Source organism: Callionymus lyra, chromosome 4, assembly GCF_982586985.1.
Source record: "Callionymus lyra chromosome 4, fCalLyr1.hap1.1, whole genome shotgun sequence".
NCBI lineage: Eukaryota > Metazoa > Chordata > Actinopteri > Syngnathiformes > Callionymidae > Callionymus > Callionymus lyra.
The window spans coordinates 29563888-29581176 of record NC_141821.1 but is presented as its reverse complement, the minus strand read 5'-3'; the positions used below and the strand labels follow the sequence as shown (position 1 = coordinate 29581176).

The 17289-nt window shown below is 37.0% G+C and overlaps 1 protein-coding gene across 1 annotated transcript in view; it reads right to left on the bottom strand.

Moving 5' to 3' along the window:
- The window catches only part of trpc5a (transient receptor potential cation channel, subfamily C, member 5a), an 83963-nt gene extending 77425 nt beyond the window's left edge, over positions 1-6538 (bottom strand). The window contains exon 1 of the mRNA XM_087789667.1: positions 6458-6538. The gene's annotated coding sequence lies outside the window, so the exon portion shown is untranslated. The remainder of the gene's footprint in view (positions 1-6457) is intronic.
- Positions 6539-17289: the final 10751 nt, after the last annotated feature.

Genomic DNA, 17289 nt, shown 5'->3' with positions numbered 1-17289 from the left:
GTGGGACCCTGAAAATAAGAAAATAGACTGTTTTATTACTAGTCCATTAGCTTTATTTGCACAACGGAAAAACACTAGTGTCGTCAAAATAAAACAATAAAAGCACATACGAAAAATTGGCAATCAATGGCAACCTTAAGTGATCTGTCAAAGAAGCAGCTTGACCGTCTAAGTGTGAAGAGAAAAACCTCGCCGTCATCTCACCATCATATTGTTCCACTTTAACATCCACAGCTGGGTGTTTGGTGCTGCCGTTTGATTTGTCTCTTAATTGACGAGAGGGCTTTACTGAGAAGAGTCGAAACAGAACATGTCATGCATTTAAATTGCTGGTTTAGCTGCTGGACCAAAAGCAATGATGTTACTAAAGGCGTCATGGCTAAAGTGACCTCACTTAAGACCAGGAAGTCTTTGTTTCCTGATAAAATATTTAATTAGCTAATGTGTTCTGGCAGTAACCGCACTGATGATTCTGGTCACAACATCCATGGGGAGCAAACAATATGACCGTCGACATCATCCCTGACTTAAATCCTCACTGGAGTTGTGGGGTTGTTTACTGGAGATCAGATCCAAAAATTAAATGTATTTTCAGAAAAAAAAAAAGCACGTCAGATTAAATTGGATCCTTGCCCGGTTAGAGTAAGCATCTTCGATATGACGTCAAAGTCAATCAATAAACCACCGTCTTAGTTGCGCTCTGAATTAATATTTGATGAACAGACAGCTCATAATAAATCAAGCAGACATAAGCGTATAAACAAAATCCACATTAGGCTTCCCTCATATTCATATTTTTATAAAATTAGACTTCATTCAGTCTTTATGAATCTCTATTCAACATCAACATAGCTTTATAACAAACCATCCAACCTTTCAAACAAGATGCTTCATTATATCAACATGGATTTTGGTAGAGCTATACTTGTAGACTTGAGATGTACATAGATGACTTTAAGCTATATGTTTTCTTTTTCAACAGGTGTCTTTAGCAAATAGAAACAAATCAAAAAACATCTAAAAGACTTCTTGAATTCCTAAAATCCGTCATGGCTTTTTAATAATTTAAAAATATTCACCTCAGATTGGTCTCGGTGATTGTATTTTCTTTAGGATGTCAATAATGTTGATACTGAAGGTATCAGTACTGAAATGCGGTATCTGGATTCAATATATTCATTTGTTATGGTTTTAATATAAGTGAGTGGCAGACAGTCCACTCCTCATGATTCATACCGACAGGTTAATAACGCTTCCGATCTTCTACCTTAATATATTAAACGGATTGTCATCTGATGTTAGTCTGACTGGCATGTTGGTAATCTTGTTATTAGCTTCAGCTAGCATGCTACTATAGTTGGAGCTAGCTGCGTTTACCTGTTTTAAGCTAGCTGCTAGCATCAAGTACATTATTAGTTGGAAAAATAATACTCATTAAAGTAGTATAAGTACTTTTATTAAATACTACTATTTGTTTTTTGTTTGTTTTTATCAATTACAAATTAAAATATCTAGAAGAGGAAAAAAAATAATTTGGTGATTTCTTTGTTTTTCAATGATTTTTTTAATGATAAATTAAATAATCTCCTCTATTTGATTAAACATCTGTACATGAAAAGCTTTGTAACAGAGACTAAGACTTTTTTCCACCACCAGAGTTCAGGTAACATATTAAACATGTGAGATAAAGTGGGTCCTCGACGTGATCATGTTATCTACACAATAGCAGCCTCTGGTGAATACGCTTATTCATTTTCACATATACGTCTCGACAAGATGAATGAGCTTCAAGGCTATAATGTGTTCGACTCTATCGTAGGAAATAATCATGTTTTCAGTCATTACATGTATTTATGATACAATAAAGTACATGCTTGTACATGTGTACCCTGTATTTCATTTTTCCATCAGGGAATGAGGGAATCATTTGAAGTCTAGTTCACTCCTCAGAGAGTCATTTGGACTCAGTTGATCAGATCATTAGAGGCGCAATAAAAGGTTCATCATTTCAGAATAGGTTAATACTTGATCAGCTTGACCTCCTAGTATCTGGTGAATTCACCTCTGATCTGGTGTCATGGATGAACTTTTTATTTTCAGCACCAAAGCACAAAATTCAGAAAAGTCTTAAACGTTTGCAAGAAATGAATTAACTCTTTAAAGCATATTGTGATGGATCTAAGTTATTTTGACTTTAGGACTAATTTTTGCTAAAAAGAGATTAAACACATTTTAAGAAACGGTTTAGAGGTCTGGCTATTTAACCATTCAAAGATAAACAATAAAGCTTGCTTCAAAGAGGTCTGGTTCTCAGGAAAGAACTCCCCAGACCACCTTAAGAATGTCCTTTAACTTTTCTGTGGAACACTTCGGGTTGACCTGGATGTACCAGAAGTGCAGCCTACGCTGTTTTCTTGCACTGCAGGCTGAGAGTAACCCTTGGAGTCATTGCTTGTGTCACTGAGCAAGGGTTGGAACAAGGATTAACCTGAAGTCAAATGCTAAGTCTCTCCGTCATCTTTCCTCGCTACGACACTGCGATCCAGGATCCTCATGACCTCAAGATGTCGCACTGACTGACTGGATCAAGAACACCATATACTTGGACAACTTCAACTGATACAGGATCCAAGGTTAAGGCTTGATATGACTTTTTCAGGACTAATACCAACATCACAGCCTTGAATATCAACCACAATACCAATCCAAAAATCAATCACACAGTGCATAACAAAATGTTACATAGTCACGGTTTGTGTCCCGTGTAGTATTTTTTGCTTTTAAACCTTTGATTTAAGGTTTCATTTAATAGTAAACGATCAGCGAATTATAGGCGGTAGCCGCTTCTTTACTGGATGAAAAGTTATAGATTAGGCTTATGGAGGATTTTGTTCATATCCGACCAGATACCGACCCATAGTATGGAATCAGATAATCCCTAGCAAGATCACAATCCTTGCTTGTAATACTTCATCCTTTTCCAGTGGAGGTTTCGAATTAAAGGGGGGAGCTGCACCTCATTATTTCAAAGTCCACATCCTCGGAAAGACAAGTTTCTGAGGCCATACAACGGAAATATATTTCCAGTGTTGAAATCCTGTTTTGAAAGTTTCCTGAACAGTATATTTAAATGTTCTCTGGATCCTATCAGCAGCCTGGTGAGTGTTCAAACAGAAGAGAAGAGCTAGTTCATGTAAAAAAAAAGATGAGGAGGAGGAGGTGAGGCCGAACAGTAGATGTAGGAGGAGGAGATACAGCAAGAGGTGGAATCGGAACCAAAATAGAAGATCAGAGAGGGATGAGAGAAGAAGAGAGAAGGTGCATGAGAGGAATGAGACTAATGTGGAGTGCAGCCAGCGCGGATGCTTGGAGGAAATGTGAAGAAAGGCTGGAGGAGGCGAATTAAGGAACAACAAACCAAGGGCAAAGAATGATTAAATAAAGCAGAAAAAGTGAAAACCTTAAATAAGAAATGATGGAACCTATTTCAGAGCATGTTGAACTATTACAGGGATTGTTTCAAACATGAAATTCCGTGTCAAATAGGGTAATCACAGAAAGATGAAAAAGAAGATGGTCGAAAATCAAGACCGAGAGTTCACTGGAGCGAAGGGATGCACTTCCACCGTTTCACACGGCTGCACAAGACAATCACCCATCGCTACCTAGAAAATAAAATAAAAATGAGAGGAGGAGAATGGGGCAAGCAGATGTGAACTAGAATGAAGAGGGGTGGAGTTTAAAAACATTCACCCCCGCAGGTCTCAGTCAATAAAACTTGACGTCAGCGGAAAACAAAAATGTTTTTTTGGATACGATGGTACAAAAAAGAACAGCCTTCATCAATGAGCATGTTTGAAGATAGCCGAAGGCAAAAGCAGCCGAATAGTCAGTGGTACACTCATTGTTTACAAGTGTGCGGTTTTGTGTCAATTTAAAAGCTATGAATCATCCTTTCTTTACACGCAGCATTGATCGTTAAACACTATTGATCCTTTGTGTTCAATAGGGCAACATATACTATAATTATTGGCAATATATAAATATATATATATGGGCAACAAAGAATTGAACCCTCAACCTAAATAGCCTTGTTGTAATGCACACAGCAGGACGTCCTTTGAGCATGAATGTTGCTGCTAAAAGCTATTCAAAAACAACACACACACAGAAGCAGAGTCCAGATGAGTCCATCGCTGCGGCTCTGACCAGGATCATTGAATCCTTGTCCATCTGATGCCCACTCATGTAGGACCCGTTGACATCAGCATTCTTTAGGTATTTCACTGCAACCCTTCATTTTCTTGATGTTAAAACATCCTAAAAACACTTCAAGTTTCTGTGACAACAGCCTGTGATGATTCTTGTGGCTTCCAGTATTCACAGTGCTCCTGAGATCATCTGCAGCTGAGACCGGAGATGAATGAAGGACAGGAAAATAAAAAAAAGATATGGAGAGTTGACCTGTTATCTGTTACACAATCAACACCACAAGAGTGAATTTTGGAGTTGCCAAAAGTGTGTCAGAAATATCATGTTAGATCTTGACTATATGGCTCTAACGTGACCTGGTAAAGATTCGGCTTCTCTCCTCAAATGAAGGCAGAATAATCATGAGTGACGATGCTGTCAACTTTAAGAGGTCGTCCATGTAATATTATAGATTGTTTCTGCTTCTTGTTTAAATAAAAATCTAAGATAAAGTGACAAATTATAAGTGTAATGAGAAACTGTGACCGCGTTCTGCTTCATTGATTCAGTGATTCTAAAAGAGAAATCTCACCATGAAAAAAACTGTTTAAAACATGCTATATCATCTTCTTAACTTATGCTTAAGGTTAAATTATTTTTTGTTAATCTTTGTACATGTGCAGTGCAAAAACTCCAAATCTTACGAAGCACATTTTCTCAATTCTACATTTATATCTTATCGTTCTCATAATGAGTCACAATCATGTAAAGATTAAAGTTCATGAGCGATAGGAACTTTTAGATGGTGCGTCTTGAATATCTTCACTTGTTACGTTGCAAGATTGTAATAATAATAAATAGCAAAGTGTAACCTAAATTGTCTCTTCAGCAATACATCAAAAATGATATATAGAACTGATTACTGGTTAACAAATAAGCATTGAATAAATGTTGGGGGTGTTCTGAATAAGCACCTCAATCGAGACATGTTTGTACAATATTAACCAATCAAAGAAAAACTTATTTCATGTCTGTATTGTTGGAGAAAGTTCTGGAGCTCTACTGCCAGCTAGCTTTCCCATTTAACTCATCATTAGCAACGATGTTTAAAATGTTAAGAGACCATGGGGGGGCAGAATACGCTGGTGACCCATGAAAAGCTGGTCAATGTTGATCAGGAGTGGGAAATCTGGGCCTCCCTAGTGCCCCCGCAACCCAACCCAGGATACGAGTGAATCAAGAAGAGGCAATTCAAATATAATTTTGTCTGATCAATTTGTACTGCAGACACTGTTGTACTCAAAGACGAGTAGTTGTAAAATAATCATACAATACAAGGGCTCTACAGAGTGGAAGCAGCAGCAGCTGAAGGACCCCTGCTGGTCTGACAACTCAGCACATCTGTGGAACACAGCGCCCATCAAATGTGTAGGTTGTAAGGCTAATGTTTAAAACAAGCCATCAAAGAGCAGCTCATACTATAGTCTGTTTCTCTTCTGGATCTCTGCACTCATTCATTCTATGGACAACGAACCTGCAACTGGTTTGTTTATATTAGTGAAACATTCACTTACAGATGCAGCATCGTGACTCTCTGGAGGTTGTGCGTGCTGTAGCTTGACCCCTGCTTTAAACTTAACGTCAACTCTGACATTAAACCGTGTCTTTTTCTTCTTAGTCCCAACTGAGAACGGTGCACGGAAAACCCTTTGGGTCACTCTCGTGTCATCCTTTTTATTTCTTCTTCTTCTTTTTATTCAATGTAAATATTCAGAGAACTGCAGTGTGGTGATCCGCGTGGACGCACATGCGCGCAGAGCCCCGGTATCCTTATGCGCACCTCAGCCAAGCACGCGCGCACGCACACTTTCCAGCAATACTCGATGCAGTCTACATTAAAGCACACATTGGACCTTCCCTCTGAACATCCCACGAACAGGCGGAGAGAATAATGTCCACATCAATATCTACAGGTCATGTGGGAAGGACTCACTTTCCAAAAGATCCATCAAATGTGAAGCAAACGCTCGTGTTTGCCAAACACCACCACAGACAAGAATCACTTGTTTGAAAAAAAAATGAATAAGAAGATTCTCCAGCTTCTCCATTTCCATCGATAAGATCGTGTAAACATTTGGAAATAGTGGAGGAAGACTTGACGTCCGCGCTGGACTTAATGGATCAATTCTAGATGCGTACAGGTGGTAAACTACCTCCTCCAAATCCCTGCTCAAAAGCACGCAGTCCCAGGTGTGGGACTTCTTACCTTCGTGGGAGATCCTTCGTCTCCGAGGGGAAAATAAGAAAAGGTGTCCTCAAAATGAACGCTTAGTCCCGTGTTTTTCTTCCGCACCTCATGTGCGGTGATCTTCTCCCGCTGGGTGGTTCTGTCTGTCTGTTTCTCCTCGTATCTCGCGGGAATTCCACCTCCTTTCGTCCTGCTGTCTCCTCCTCTCTCTCTCTCCTTCTCCTTCCAGCTTTTCTGCTCTCTCAGCTCGTCGTCCTCACTCGTTGATGTGCGTGAGATCCTTGCGCAGCACCAATCCTCCCCCTGGAAGAACCTGATATTGGATGTTCACCTCTTTTATTCTAAACAACTGGTATTTAGTTGTCCTAGCACTGGATCAAGTTGATCACAAAGATCCAACAGAGTTACAACTACTAATGGATCTCTGCTCTCCATAACTCTTCCCAAAGAGTGATTTTTGGTAGTAAATCAACAAATCTAAAGACCATGCAATTTGTCAAAATGGAAATAAGATCTACTTTTTTCCTTACAAATAGAATACAAGAAGGGATATTTCCTGTTCACCACATGTCTACTCAACATACGTGTTGACTGTGATTGACTTTATTGCACCAAGATCAATTGAAGTATTCACAGTTAACAGGTGTTCCTCAGATGCTTTATTGATCGACTGACTTGTATGTTGAAAACCATCTAATCTGTTAGTTGTCTTACATCCTGTCATGCATGTTGACTGATCACAATTCTCCCTCTGGAAATGCTTTCTCGCTTTCCTCACATTTTCCTTAGAGTTCTGTTCTGGAACTGACAGTTTTTTTTTATATTTTAATAAAATAGATGATGCTAATATTAGCCACTACACAACTTATGTGGTTCCAGCTTTAACAAGGACCACATTGGTTCAGTAATACTTTCTACGAACTGGTCAATTCAACTTTTAATTATTAATTACAAAGATACATACATAGTCCACCAAACTTGCCTTTAGAATGTAGATTCCAAACAGATATTTAAAAGTTGTAATAACGCTAGTAAATGAATATAAAAATCATTAATGAAAGTTTTTTTCAATATTTAAATATACTTAAATACATTTGATTCCCATGTGTGGACCAGTGATTGTCACGATGAAATCGTAGAAGGGCTGGAGGGTTCCTCAAGTGAGCGACATCAACAAGGTGGTGAAGCACTCGACTGTGAATGGACTGTGGGGGGTATTACAAAGCATTTGCGCTTACTTAACGGGGCCTCAGGATATTTTACTTTGGTGGATTTTAATTGCCGCTGTGGATGGAGATTTAAAAGTGCAACAGAGTTTTTTTTAAGCTACTGGCTGAAGGTGAAAACTTTGTGAGAGAGAGGTTTTATACATCTAATATCTTTACACAGATATGTAAGGATTTAAACCAGCAATTATTTTGGAAAATCATTTCTCTCGCTCCAATTCATGAGCTGAAAAGACAAGATCATCAATAACTTTTAAGGTCGTTATATTGATTTATTAAGCTCTCAGTGGACTTGGCTTGCTCTTGTTTCTTGACTTTCCTTTTACTGAGTAAGCCCCTGTGGATCCTTATTCTTTAGATGGGGTCATCTTCATCAGCAATACAAATTTAATGTTGCTAGATCTCATGGGGATTGATTATCACTTGGACAAACTTACTTCAAGCCCAACATGGCTGTATGTGTATATTGGTTGTGTATCCTGTCAACTGACATATTATCATCTGCTTCTTTGAACGATTAAGCATGAGAGTTTTGGAGTAGCACCTGGTTTTCCTCTTAGGAGATCAACCTAAGATGGGCCTGTTCACTAGATTATAAAAACACATTCTTCAAATATTAGTAGTTTAATCTGCTGAATTTAATGAGCTCTGTTGATAACAAATTCCCTCTTTAAAACTTCTATATGTGAGCAAAATCTTGGGTAAATTGAGCGTGAAGACTTTAGTGTAGATGTGTGTGTGTCAGTGTGATCCTGCATGTGTGTGTCCGTGTGATCCATCATAATACAGACACCAGCTGCCTCGACTGCTTCTCCCACTGTGATCTGTGCGGTGCGCTCCGTATCCAGGGGACGCCTGATTCAATTACACCATCGTCGTGAAGAGACGAATGGAAAGTCCAGGTGCTCTGACAAAAGGAAGGGTAGACGGATGCAGAGAGAAATGAAATGTAACTGTAAAACAAATTCACGATTCGGCATTATTCTTTTGGAAGTGAAGAAGTAAAATAACGTTATTAAGAGGGGTTTTGGAATACTGGGTTTACTGAACTAGTTTCACCTTCAAACAATAATTGCTTTACATAACAAGGCATGAAGACAACATTTGTAAACTAAAATAAGCCATTAGTTATTAGGTTTTAACGTGCAAGTGTGAGAGCTTTAGTTCTTGATCAAATGATAACTAAAGCTCCATGTAGTCATATGAATCATGTCATGTAAATCAATATACTCATATATTTGCGACAATGAAGCGCAGGACAATCAATGACATTTAAACCAACTTTGGAATAATGCTTTAAAATTCACGGATGTCAAACTAAAGCAAGCAATAGGTTCCATTTAAAGTTTTTTCGGACAAAATAAAACAACTTAAAAGTGTGCCAAATCTTGCACCCTAGCTGGATTGCATGCATGCTGAAAAAAGTCTCCTGTGCTGATCCCAACACATTCGAGAATATAAAATGTATTCATTATTTAAATCAAACATGCATCCATAAATGAAACAAAGAATAATTAACAAGCCTTTAGTTATCCTCATTTAAAAAACACAATCAGGCTCCTGTCTTGTCATATAGGCTGTATTTTACTGTGTCTTAGTGGTTGGATACATTGTCAAATCATATTGGGTACATTCAGAAGGTGCATGTGGATCCACGATACGTGAAGTTGATGACTCTTTCATACCTCTGAGGTATTTATGACACGTCCACATTTGTATGGAGTCCATATGACGCTTGCTTCTTGTTGCTGTTGTCGGCACACCACTCACGTCCATCTATTACCAATGGTAATTCATCTCATGACATCATCGCACTTGCTGAAAATAAATGGCGCTACACTGCTGCTTAAGGCTTTAATAAGTTGTGCTTGGATTTAGTTTGTTCTCTCTTCCTGTTGTGTTGACTTGTGAGCTACAGGGCCAAAGAATCAATACCGTGAGGATCATATAACATTCATCAACTGTTGCTTATGGGACATTAAAAAACAAGCTAAAGGAAGAAAAACGACCTCTACGTTTTTGGAGTACAGTTTTTTTAATGTTTTCGTTTATATCAAATTATATAGTAAGTAAGTAAGTAAGTAATATTTATTTATATAGCGCTTTTCCAGACCAGGGTCACAAAGCGCTTAAACAAACAAAACAATACTCAAAAAAGTATATACACTTTAAAGATCAAGATAATACTGAATAGTCTGCTTATCAAGTTTTAATATTAAATATTAAATCAAAATAGGTTGTTATCAGGTAAATAAACTATTAAAAAAATTAAATACATAACATCTGAACCATTTCACCCGAATAATAATAATATTTTCTCATTATAATTTGCGAAATATTCAAGCTGCTGCCATCTTTTGATGATGCTCTGACTCCCTCTGGTGGTATATTTTAGCTCTACAACGCAAGATAAGCGTTGGTCTGGAGTTAAGACGTATTCTTTGTATTTATAGCGTTCATTTTCACACTAACTAGCTGGGATGGGTTCCAGAAAAAAAGGAATAGGAAAAAGCAAGTAAACAAAATATTTTGAAGTGTCCCTATGTCATTTTATCTGTCATTTTATAATATAATCTTAAATTGAAGAAACTCAATAGATGCAATTATATTCATATACATCATTAACAATGGCATTTATTAAACTGTAAATCAGTGCTTTCTTTCACAACCAATGTTCATCATGTTCTCAGTAAGAGGTCATCGGCGTCTTTAGTGGACAGAGGGAAAGGGCTGTCCGAGGGATCACTGTGTTTACACAGGCCTCACCTCTTGTGACCAGCTCACAGCAGAAGGATTAGATGCAGCTTTGTTTTGGTCTCACTGGATGTCAGAATATTTAGAGACTTGATGTCTTGATGTGACGATAACAGGTCACTTGACAAAATAAACACGCATGTAAGGATTTAAACCAGCAATTATTTTGGAAAATCATTTCTCTCGCTCCAATTCATGAGCTGAAAAGACAAGATCATCAATAACTTTTAAGGTCGTTATATTGATTTATTAAGCTCTCAGTGGACTTGGCTTGCTCTTGTTTCTTGACTTTCCTTTTACTGAGTAAGCCCCTGTGGATCCTTATTCTTTAGATGGGGTCATCTTCATCAGCAATACAAATTTAATGTTGCTAGATCTCATGGGGATTGATTATCACTTGGACAAACTTACTTCAAGCCCAACATGGCTGTATGTGTATATTGGTTGTGTATCCTGTCAACTGACATATTATCATCTGCTTCTTTGAACGATTAAGCATGAGAGTTTTGGAGTAGCACCTGGTTTTCCTCTTAGGAGATCAACCTAAGATGGGCCTGTTCACTAGATTATAAAAACACATTCTTCAAATATTAGTAGTTTAATCTGCTGAATTTAATGAGCTCTGTTGATAACAAATTCCCTCTTTAAAACTTCTATATGTGAGCAAAATCTTGGGTAAATTGAGCGTGAAGACTTTAGTGTAGATGTGTGTGTGTCAAAATAGGTTGTTATCAGGTAAATAAACTATTAAAAAAATTAAATACATAACATCTGAACCATTTCACCCGAATAATAATAATATTTTCTCATTATAATTTGCGAAATATTCAAGCTGCTGCCATCTTTTGATGATGCTCTGACTCCCTCTGGTGGTATATTTTAGCTCTACAACGCAAGATAAGCGTTGGTCTGGAGTTAAGACGTATTCTTTGTATTTATAGCGTTCATTTTCACACTAACTAGCTGGGATGGGTTCCAGAAAAAAAGGAATAGGAAAAAGCAAGTAAACAAAATATTTTGAAGTGTCCCTATGTCATTTTATCTGTCATTTTATAATATAATCTTAAATTGAAGAAACTCAATAGATGCAATTATATTCATATACATCATTAACAATGGCATTTATTAAACTGTAAATCAGTGCTTTCTTTCACAACCAATGTTCATCATGTTCTCAGTAAGAGGTCATCGGCGTCTTTAGTGGACAGAGGGAAAGGGCTGTCCGAGGGATCACTGTGTTTACACAGGCCTCACCTCTTGTGACCAGCTCACAGCAGAAGGATTAGATGCAGCTTTGTTTTGGTCTCACTGGATGTCAGAATATTTAGAGACTTGATGTCTTGATGTGACGATAACAGGTCACTTGACAAAATAAACACGCAAATAAGTCAGCGTGTCAAACCTTTTCATCCTGATATCCATGCTGGAACATACAGTTTACACATACGGTTTCATTTTTCCTAGAATAATTGTTCAGTTGTTTGCAAATTATTTTTGTGCAAGACAAAAATTGAGTTCTTTACTCCTGTTATTGTCCTGGTATTTACTTTTAATTAATAGTTTTTGCTGAATTATAAGGTAGGAGAAAAAAAAACATATACCACTCACACCTTCTAGTTCTCGGTTATGTTTATACTGTATATATATATATATACATATATATATATATATACATATATATATATACTGTATATGGATGGATGGATGCATGGATGCATGGATGGATGGATGAATGGATGATAAATGGATGCATGGATGGATGGATGGATGGATGGATGGATGGATGGATGGATGGATGGATGGATGGATGGATGGATGGATGGATGGATGGATGGATGGATTGATAAATGGACTGATGGACAAATGTTCTTCCCCGGACTTGAAAACAAGTTCCAATTGTGTTTTTCTTTACCAGAACACATACTATTGATTTCAGAAAAAAACGCTTGTGTTTGCAAAAGGAAGGGTAGAGGGATGCAGAGAGAAATTATATGTAACTGTAAAATAAATGTATGATTCAGCATCATTCTGTGGGAACTGAAGAAGTAAAATAACTTTATTAAGAGGGGTTGGCAAAACTTGTTTTACCTTCAGACACACACCAAAATATGAAGACAGAATACCACAACATATTTTACACCATGCCTAATCATCTTTCCACAAAATCCATTTTGTTTTTTCTTACCTATCCACCAGTGTTTCTTAAAATTGCAAAAATGGATGAATTATCAAACAGCGCAATTTGACTGACATGTGTTCCTTTGTGCCTCCTCATTTGAATGGTAAAGAAAACATATTGAATGAATGGCATCAATATGAAATGACATGAGTCACTAAAACTAACTTGGGATTCAAGATATTGTGCAAATAAATGCTGACATTTGATTCCAACGTCTAATCCTTAGCTGGGAATGAATTTACAATTGATTGACATCCCAGTAAAATGAAGTAGAATGTTCAAGCACACTGCAAATAGGTGACGCTGAGACACAGTAAAGGTTTATGCAAAGCTACCATAGGTTAATAAACCAAGCAAAACCCTTTGACAGGTGCGGCTCCATCATAAATACTGTGAAAAGTAATACGGTGAAGAGTCAACCCTTCGTTAGAACATCGCTTTCTTTTGAGACTCCTCTGCAGGTATGCCCACACACTCACAGAAAGAAAACATGTTTTATGACTTAATCCAAGAAGATGAATGTGCTGATTGCTGACGTTCACTTTACATTTTCAAATGTTCAGTTGATTATCAGATGTAAAAAATATAAATGTCAGATTTCATCACAATTTCATTTTCTTAACTTGCCTGGTGTTTTGCAGAAATGATTATTTCCAACATAACGTATGACTGTTATTCAACCGAAGTGTTCATTTCCAACCTCCTTCAATTCAACATTGTGAACGTCTTGCAATTCCCTCTCTTCGCCTTCATCCTCTACCAGTTTTACCTTCAGTGGAGAGTGCAACGCTCTACTTCCAGAATGCCTCAGTCGGACTACCTCACCCTCCACATGACCCTCATAAACATGTTCAATATTCTGGGATCAATCGTCTGTCTGGTCAGCCATGAAGAAAAGAAGGAACCTTCAAAGAACGGCATTACTATGATGACATTCACCTGGTACGCTGGAGTATTTCTGCATTTTTTTACTTGCTTGGATCAATACCTGGCTGTGGTTCATCCTGTCATCTACATCAGCCTGAAACAGAGGAAAGGAATCATGATGAGACACATCAGTGTTTTATTGGTCTGGTTCATTAGTATCGTAGGTGCAGTTTGGTTTAAATTGGTTAAAAGGTCAGGGTCGATATATGATCTCATGTTACTGACTTTAATCTGGAGTTCTATTCTAGCCGGCAGCTTGGTTGTTCTCTGGACTCTGAAGCGTCCCAAACCAGGGGGGAAAGATGACAGAGGGCAGAGTCGGGCGAAGGAAAAGGCATTCTGCATAATCTTGATCATTCTGGGAGTTTTGTCAACAAAGTTTATTTGGGGTCTGATCTTAACTTCAATGCTTCTAACACCAAAGGTGAACAATGAGGGCAAGTGTTTCATGGCAGCAGTTGAATGGTGGTTCAACATCCCCTCCAACCTGGTCTTGCCTGTCATGTTTCTGCTCAAGACTCTTAAAACATGAACATTACTTGAAGTGTTATGAGACAAATACAAGTTCACAATTCTTACAATCAATGTGTGTTTTTACCTTTTCAGGTTTAATTGTGATGATTCATTAAAATCAACTTCTTTACATAACTTTTTTTCTTTTTTAATTCTTTTTTTTTCATTCACTTTCATTCAATCCTGTTTGATGTTTTGCAATAAATATCTATGATCACTGTTTGACTTTTTTTATTGTGTTCAAATTATAAACACTGTGGTGACTCAGAAGTTGCCTGCGGGTTTAAGTTTTGTGAGTGGTCAGGTCCATATGACATATATATATTCTTTTTTAATCGGCACAAAAGGCTAAATATAGTTTAATTTGTTTATATTCAGTGAATAACCTAAATTCATCTTAGAAATAAGTGAGGTAGAGTACTTTGTAAAGCATTGTTTAGTCGTGCTTTATTTCAATCATAGTTATACAAAGAAGAATGCATTATTAGTGAAGCTAAAGATGAAATTTAATCAAACATATTTTTATTTAAAATTCTTTTAAACATTACATGTCAATGAAATCATAAAGAGGGAGAATAATTGATATGATTTACTTACTAATCCAAAAGCTACTCAATGCAAAATGGCTCAAATTCACTGTGTTCTTATTGGATGATGCAAACATTGTACCATGCAAATAGATTTGTTGAACCTTCCATCAAACTAAATAAAAGCTGTCAACAATTACATCAGCTGCAAACCAAACCCGGGACTTGATAAAAAGAGACTTTGTTTTAAAACATTTTTTTTTTTTTTTAAACCTGTGGAAAATATTTTTGTGACTGCTCCTCTAAAGGTATGTAATGCACATTTGTTCAACAGGAAGTAGGTTTCATGACAAATCTTTTACTCAAGATGTTTACAGCTTTTTTTTTCAGAAATGAATGATTCAAGTCCCCACAACCTGGACTGCATGAAAGTCGAGTCTATTATCTATGTTTTTCTCTCTTACAACATCGTGAATATCTTGCAATTTCCTCTCTTCGTCTTCATCCTCTACCAGTTTTACCTTCAGTGGAGAGTGCAACGCTCTACTTCCAGAATGTCTCACTCGGACTACCTCACCCTCCACATGACCCTCGTAAACATGCTGAGTATTCTGGGATCAGTGCTCTGTATTGTCTACTATAAAGTAGAATCATCAGAATATGTAAGCCTGATATTGTCAGTCGGAATATACGCTGGAACATTTCTGCATTATCTTACTTGCTTGGATCAGTATCTGGCTGTGGTTCATCCTGTCATCTACATCAGTCTGAAACAGAGGAAAGGAATCATGATGAGACACATCAGTGTTTTATTGGTCTGGTTCATTAGTATTTTAGGTTCATTGTTGTATGTCTGGTCATTATCATTAACTGTCATTGTTGAATTCATTGTTCTGACTTTAATCTGGATCTCCATCAGTGCTCACAGTCTTGTCATTCTCTGGACTCTGAAGCGTCCCACACCCGGAAAAAAGAATGAACGAGTACTCAAAAGGAATCAAAAAATGAAAAAGGCGTTCTTCATGATCATGATCATTTTTTGTGTGTTGTCCAGCAAGTTTCTTTGGAGTTTTATTCTTCTGATAATGTTTATGAAATCCAAGATGAACGAAGCGGGAAATTGTTTAGTTCTAATAGGGTTTTGGTGGTCGACTATCCCCTCTAGCTTGATCTTGCCCGTCTTGTTTTTGCTCAAGGCTCTTAAATCCTGAAATATAAATCCTAAAGATGTTATGAAAGGCTGGGAAACTTACTTTCATGACAGCTGTGTTGTAATAATGTGCTTTGATTAAATTGATTAAAGTAACTTATTATTACCAGTAGGTGCAAGTTGTTTACATATTATTTTCTATTCTGTTTTAAGTTGTTAACTTGTTATAATAATATCTGTTTTTAATTACTAACTTTTTTTTCTTTTATTTACACAACATCATAAATAAATATTTTTCTTGGGTTAAGCTTTTTTTTTTTATTTACCTTATAACACAGTTGGGGGATTAACTTGTGAACATCTTTTAACTAATAAAACAACATCACTGGATTTGAATGTATTAAGGTGGTCTCAGTAGTAACTCTTAAGTTATTTTCAGCAGGAACCTGTGTCTAACATGAACAATTTAGCCCTCATTAATCAATGGTAACTGTCAAGGAACCACAAACTAAGAAAGACATGAAAAAATAAAAATATTTCAATTGAAATTAGTTGGGTAAGAAGATATCGATATGATATATCGCAATATATTTATTCCCGGTACTGTATCGATATCCAATAGCACCATTTTGGTAATAATGAAAAAAAAATGTGTTACTTTGAAAAAAACATTTTATTTTAATTCAAAGTGATGTTATGGATAGAGTTAAGATAAAAAGACAGTTAGCCTTCTATTCAATGTTAAATTGTTACTCATAACAATTGTCTCTAATTGTTGCTCATTTCAAAATGAATAAATATCTGCATCACGTTGAGATTAAAAAAAAGAAATTGCATTGCGGAAAAATGAAAATCAGTAACTGGGAGTCGATCTTGTGAACTCTTCCACTGAGCCACATGAGCTTCTGCTTAAACTGTTAGATTCAGGGACTTCATTCAGTAGGGTCGTGTTTGTTAAAAAAAAAACATTCTCATGCACATGAACAACACAGACAACTTATCAAGTTTGTTTGCTAAGATTTCAGAAAAGATTATTTCACTCTTCGTGCAGCGTCAATGCATTAGACCAGTTGCAGCAGTTTGATTGCTTTAGTTTTATTCGCCTGTTTAACCAATTACTGCCTTGGACTGATTTTCGGCCCACCCACTTAATTTACATACGGACAACAAAATGTCAAAATCACAAAATGACAAAATGTTAAAATGTATAAATACCTAACAAAAATGAACAAAAAGCGCTGACAAAAAAAAGCAGTCAGGATTCAGCTTACAGTCAGAATGCACAAACAAAGCATGCAGGAGTCAGGAGATTACCAGGGTTTAGAGATGGAACCGACTGACGCCGACAAAGGGCCCACGTTTAAGCTGCAGAGCTTGATTGGCCAGCAGCTGTGGACTTGCTGGGGGACTGGCCCTTGTCGACTGCCAACACAGAAACACAGGGCAGGAGAAGTGAATAGGCGGTGACAAGACTCAAAATATAAGTAAGTAAGTAAGTAAGTAACTTATTTTTTCGTATAGCGCTTTTCCAGACCAGGATCACAAAGCGCTTAAACAATCAAAACAATATTCAA